The following is a 6,052-nucleotide window of genomic DNA, read 5'->3' on the forward strand; positions in this document are numbered from 1 at the left end:
ATGAATTTTGGCAAAAAGCAGAAGCACCTCCAAAAAGAATCTGGTCGTGCCTTCTAAGATTTAGCCTCCATTGCAACTTCAGTCTTTCGTTTATACTTCTACAGAACAGATTGCAAACATCCTTTTCCGCCTCATGTCCGCTTCAAAAATTCCTTTCCTGAAACAAGGTCTGTATCTTTTGTTTCTTATACAGTTGTTAGATTATCTTTCACAATGTAGGTCCCGTTTCTTAGGAGTACCATATTTTTCTACTGTAATATAAAATATAAATGAAATGGAAATGAAATCTCAGAAACATATTGAAATAAGAAGTGGTTTCCAAGGGGAGTTCCTCAAACTGCAAGCTTTGAAACTGTAGGTGAAGATGCAGACCTGATTAATCAGGTACTTATCACCCAAGAAATTTCTCATGGGTATTTTTTGAAAAATATTTTAGTCACTTGATCATGTGATCAGTATTATGAAGGGAGGGAGGTATATTTACACACTTCTCTGCATGATAGAAATCAGATAGTGTCAACCCTCAGAGCCAGCTATATAATCTTACTAAAAAGACCCCAAACCTATATTTGCTCAAAGCTCTTACAAAATATTTTCTAGAAATAAACTATGTGTATTTGTGTTTTAAAAAATGAAGTTTAGGGGGTACAGATAGCAAAAGGGTTACAATAGTGAAAAAAACTGTCATCTAACACAGTTGCTTTTTTAAAAATAAGAGCCACTCAATTCCATTTATAAAACAAAAATTCCTAACAAAATTTGTTATGTATTTGATCTCTGGACTTGTTTATCCTGCATACCCACCCTTTATATTCTTTGACCTACATCTCCCCATTCCATCTCCCCACTCCACCCCATCCCCCAGCCTGTCCCTCTCCCCTATAGTATTCTCTGAATATGTTGCCTCTTTTAAAAATTTCACTTAGCATCATGTCTTCCAGGTGCATCCATGTTGTGTCAAAGGCAGGATCTCATTCTTTTATAAAGGGTGAATAGTATTCACATAATGGATAACACATTTTCTTTATCCATTCTTCTCTCAATAGACAGATAGTTTCTGTATCTTGGTTATTGTGAATAATGCTGCAGTGAGCATGGGAGCGTTCGTCCCTTTGGGCACATACGCTGACGAGGGATTGCCAGGTCATATGGTGGTTTTATTTTTAATTTCTTGAGGAACTTGCACACTGGTTTCCACAATGGCTGACTAATCTACATTCCGACCTACAGGATAAAAGGGTTTCCTTTCCCCATGTCCTCACCATCATCTGTTGTCACTCATCTCTTTGACAATAGTCTTCCTGAAAGGTAGAAGGTGACTTTCACAGTGGTTATAATGAACGCTTCCTGGATTAGTGATGGTGAGCACCTTTGAATATTCATGTTGGCCACTTGTATTTCTTTGAAGAAATGTCTATTCAGGTTCTATACCCATTTTTAAAGTTTGTTTTTGTTTCCCTGCTAGTGAGCTGTGAGACTTCACAAATTTTGTGTACCAACTCCTTATTATAAATGTGGCTTGCAAATATCTTTCTCAGACCACCTGTTCCCTTTTCATTTTGTTGATTGTTTATTTTTGCCACATGGGAGCTTTTTGGCTTGATGGAGTCCTAGTTATTTTTCCTTCTTGAGACTGAACTTTTGGTGTCATATCAAAAGAAAAAAAAAAAAAAAACTTGCCAAGGCCAATGCCAAGAACTTTCTCCTATCCTCTCTTCTAGCAGTTTTGTGGTTTCATGTCTTAAAGTTAAGTCTCCTATCCATTTTGAGTTGATTTTTGTGTATAATGTAAGAGGCCAATTTCATTCTCTAGTATGTGGAAGTCTATTTTACCCAGAATCATCTATTGAAGAACTACCTTTCTACATTGTGTTTCTTGAAAATTAGTTAATTTTTAGGTATATATTTGGATTTATTTCTGGATTTGCTATTCTTTTCATCGGTCAGTGTTTCAGCTTTCATGTTAAGTACCATACTGTTTTGATGAATTTGGCTTGGTGGTGTACTTTTAAATTAGGAAATGTGATGCTTCCAGTTTTGTCTCTCTTCCACAGTATTGCATTGGTTTTTATTTGTTGTTGTTGTTATTATTGTTGTGGTGGTAGTTTCATATAAATTTTAAGATTACTTTTTCTGTTTCGGTGGAGAAGGCCGATGGAATTTTGATGGGGATCAAATCGAATCTGTATATTGTTTTAGTTGGTATTGACATTTTTAGCAATATTGATTTTTCATCTTAGTGAATATGTGGATTCTTTTACTTGTGTCCTCTTCAATTTCTTTCATCATTGTTTTACAGCCTTTTTGAAAAGATTTATTTATTTATTTAGAAAGAGACAGATTGCTATTTCATCCACTGTTTCACTCCCCAGATGTCCGCAACAGGCAGTGCTGAAAGAGACAAGCTTCATCCAGGACTCCCATGTGGGTGGCAGGAACACAAACATTTGAGCCATTTTCCTCTGCTTTCCCAAGGCCATTGGCAGGGAGCTGATATGAAGTAGAGCAGCTGGGAGACAAACCAGTGCTCATATGGGATGTTGGCATTGCAGACGGCAGCTTTACCAGCTACAGCACAAAGCTGGCCCCCATTTTATGGTTTTTAGTGTACACATTTTTCAACTCCTTGCTTAATTGCATTTATAAGTATTTGATTTTTTTTAATGTTATTATAAATGGGATTTTCCCCCTTAAGTTTGTTTTTAGTTAGGATTGTTATTTGTATGTAAAATTGCTACTGGGTTTTTAATGCTGGTTGTATTCTACAACCTTACTGAATTTACTTATTAGTTCCCATAGTTTGTAGGTATATGTGTAATATTTGGCATTTTCTATATATAAGATCATCTTAAAACACACACTTTTACTTCTTCCTTTGGGATTGGATGCCTTTTGTTTTTCTTACATGTTTATCCTTGCTAATACTAGCAGTCCTACTTGGGTGGAACTGGTGAGAAGGGGCATCACTGTTTTACACTGGGTCTTAGAGGAAGAGCTTTCAGTCATCCTTCCTTGATTGGATGTTAGCTATGCGTTTTTTATAAATGGTCTTTATTATGTCAAGGAACTTTCCTAAAACTGTTAAGAGTTTTAACTAAGAAAGTTAAATTTTTCAAATGCCTTTTCTATAACAGTTGAGATAATCATGTGGTTTTTTTTAATCTTATTTTGCTAAAGTGATTGCTTTGCTTATTTAATCAGACTTACATGCCAGGAATAGAGCCCACTAGTCATAATGTCATCATTTTTTTTGATGTGTTGTTGAATTCAATTTTTTATTTTATTGAGAAATAATAATTTCAGGAGCCCTTTCTACATAAGTTAATAAGTCCTTTAATTGTTTAGTTTCACAAAATTGGGAATGAAAAGACTTTCATGGAGAGAGCAAAATGAGCTGCTTCTTGAGATGAACTTTACTCTGTGTTCTTAGAATGTGTACCCTGGATGGGGCATGATGGTAGGCAGTGTGGAAAATTATATAAAGCTGAACAAAGCACAACCTACTTTTAAGATTTTCTCAGTGTATCCAGAAGACTATACAAAACTGCTTTTAATAGCTTGGAGAGAGCTGCATTAGAAATGTATCTAAAACTTTACAGGCTCCTTGAACAAAGGGTAACTGATTTTGTTGGAACAATGTCACAGGAAGGAACTCACAGAAATGCTCCCTCTATCTGGACCTTAAAAGTGAGAAGAATTTTACCAGGTCTGTTGATAAGGGTACTCTAATATGAAGAAATAGCATGGAAAAAGTTACAAGGCATGAAGATATGTGGTATATACTTAGAGATCTTCTAATGGCCCAGAGCAGAGATCACAAATTCAACTAACTACAGGGCCAGGAAGATCACTTAAAGGTGTCAGGTGAGTTGGATTGGGCCACAATATGGGATGATGAGGACTGTGAGAAACTGATGGAAAAAGCATGTTTTGAAAGCGATCTGGGGGCTGGTGTTGTGGGTTAGTGAACAAAGCAACCACCTGTAGTGCTGGCAGCCCATATGGGTGCCAGTTAATGTTCCAGCTGCTCCGCTTTTGATCCAGCCCACTGATAATGGACTGGGAAAAGCAACAGAAGATGGCCCAAGTGTTTGGGTCCTTTCCACCTGTGTGGGATATCTGGCTGAATCTCCTGGCTTTGCCCTGGCCCACCACAGGCTGTTGCAGCCATTTGCAGAAACAGCAGATAGAAGATTCTCTCTCTCTTTGTTTCTCCCTCTCTGTAACTCGGACTTTCAAAATAACTAAACTTTTAAAAAGAGATCTGTATATTACATTAATTTTATTGGTTCTTAAAATGGCATTGCTACACACATACACACACACATACACATACACAGTTAGTGGATAAACCAACACAGCATAGCATGCCTTTGGATCAGATTCTTGAACGCCTGCAGTTTGTGATCTTTGGAGAAGAACATACAATGTTTATAGGTAAAGACAAGGAACCATGGTGTGGTTAAAAAAATACTTTGAAGCAGAAATTTGGAGCTACTTAATAAAGAACGCCTTGCTAAGGAATTGGTATTTTATTACATGAAGCTCATTGCATCAATGAATGATCTTAAATTTCTGTTACCAAACGATCATTGTAGATCTAGCAAAGCAGAGTTTATATCTGTATAACATAAAGATAAGGAGATTGTTCACATTAACTACTAAAGTAGTCTTGGAAGGAGCCAAAAACCAGAAGGATCAACTGGTGGTTGTGGGTGAGGGAAATGAGGGATGATTGAGGTGTTATTAAGTGATAGGTGTCAGGAGATAACATTAGCTTGGAGAGGACAGTGGAAAGAAAGAATCTGTGGAAAGAAGGAAGTTTGCATGTTGAGAAAGCTCTGGGATGTGCATGTGGAGCGGCGGAGTATCAAGAGTAATCAGGAGACTGTACTGTGCAGGCAGAACTAAGCGAAGATCCAGGTTCTGCTGGATAGAAGTGTGGCCAGGGGCAGGCTACGGATTTCTTTAAGGTTCAGTTGCTTCATCTATAAAATGAGTGTTATCAGATTGCCTACCTCATAGGGCCTGTGTGGAGACTAAATGAATTAACATGCTGAGGCACAGTTGCTAGTGAGTTAGAGCTGCTCATATTCTATTTAACCATGGGTAGGAGTGAGTCTTCAGGTGGGAGGGTCAAATAGGGTCACTTCTTAGGATTGAGCAAGGGAAAGCTTATTTATAGTGTTTTATTTTAAGGTAATTTATAGTGTGACTTTTAAGGCTGTGTGTAAAATGTTTCTCAGCCTGATGGATGAGGTCAGATGAGGTCTTAGTTCCTTGGTAGTGACAACCAAAGAGTGAGTAGCACACAGAATCCCTGGGAACCTCCTAGAACACCAAGCCCAGTGGCTCTCCATCACTACAGATCACATTAGGGTCATGTATGAAGCTTCCAAAAGTACAGTGGTTAAGTGCTGCCTCTGGAGACACATCTCAGGTAAGATCCTGCCACTAAGTTGATCTAACATATCAATGCCATTGAGGACGACAGTTTCAGCGGCTGATGTCTTGTGGGTCCAGCAGACACTCCACATGCAGGTTTTAAGGGTGGTGACCAGTAGTGCACTTTGGGTTTGCACAGATTGGTCTTACATTCTGGATCTTCTTTTAGAAGCCATGTGCCCTGGAAAAGTAATTCTACTTCTTGATACTCGATTGGTTTCAGGTTTATGTAAGATGATGTCGCTGAAGAGATTAGCCCAGCTGTGTTAGATTTCGTTGTTTTAACTAAAACATGGGAGAAGAGCTTCTTGGGAAGGAAAATGTTTGTGTTTGCTTCTAGTTTGGAAGCTCACAGTTCAAGAGTGGGCCCCGTTAGTCTGGTGTCTGCTGGAGGCTGGCAATGGTGTGGGGAGAATCACATGGTAAACCAGGAAGCAGAGAGAGAAGGACAAATTCAGCTTAAATAACTACTGAGAACTACCTTTGAATGGCAAGCCCCCATTGACCTAAAGATCTCCCACTGTCCCCAGCTCCTAAGTGCCAGAATTACAACAGGTATCCACCATAATCCAACAACTGTCAACATCAATCCATTAACTGTTAACTT

This window comes from Oryctolagus cuniculus, chromosome 6, assembly GCF_964237555.1.
Source record: "Oryctolagus cuniculus chromosome 6, mOryCun1.1, whole genome shotgun sequence".
Lineage (NCBI taxonomy): Eukaryota > Metazoa > Chordata > Mammalia > Lagomorpha > Leporidae > Oryctolagus > Oryctolagus cuniculus.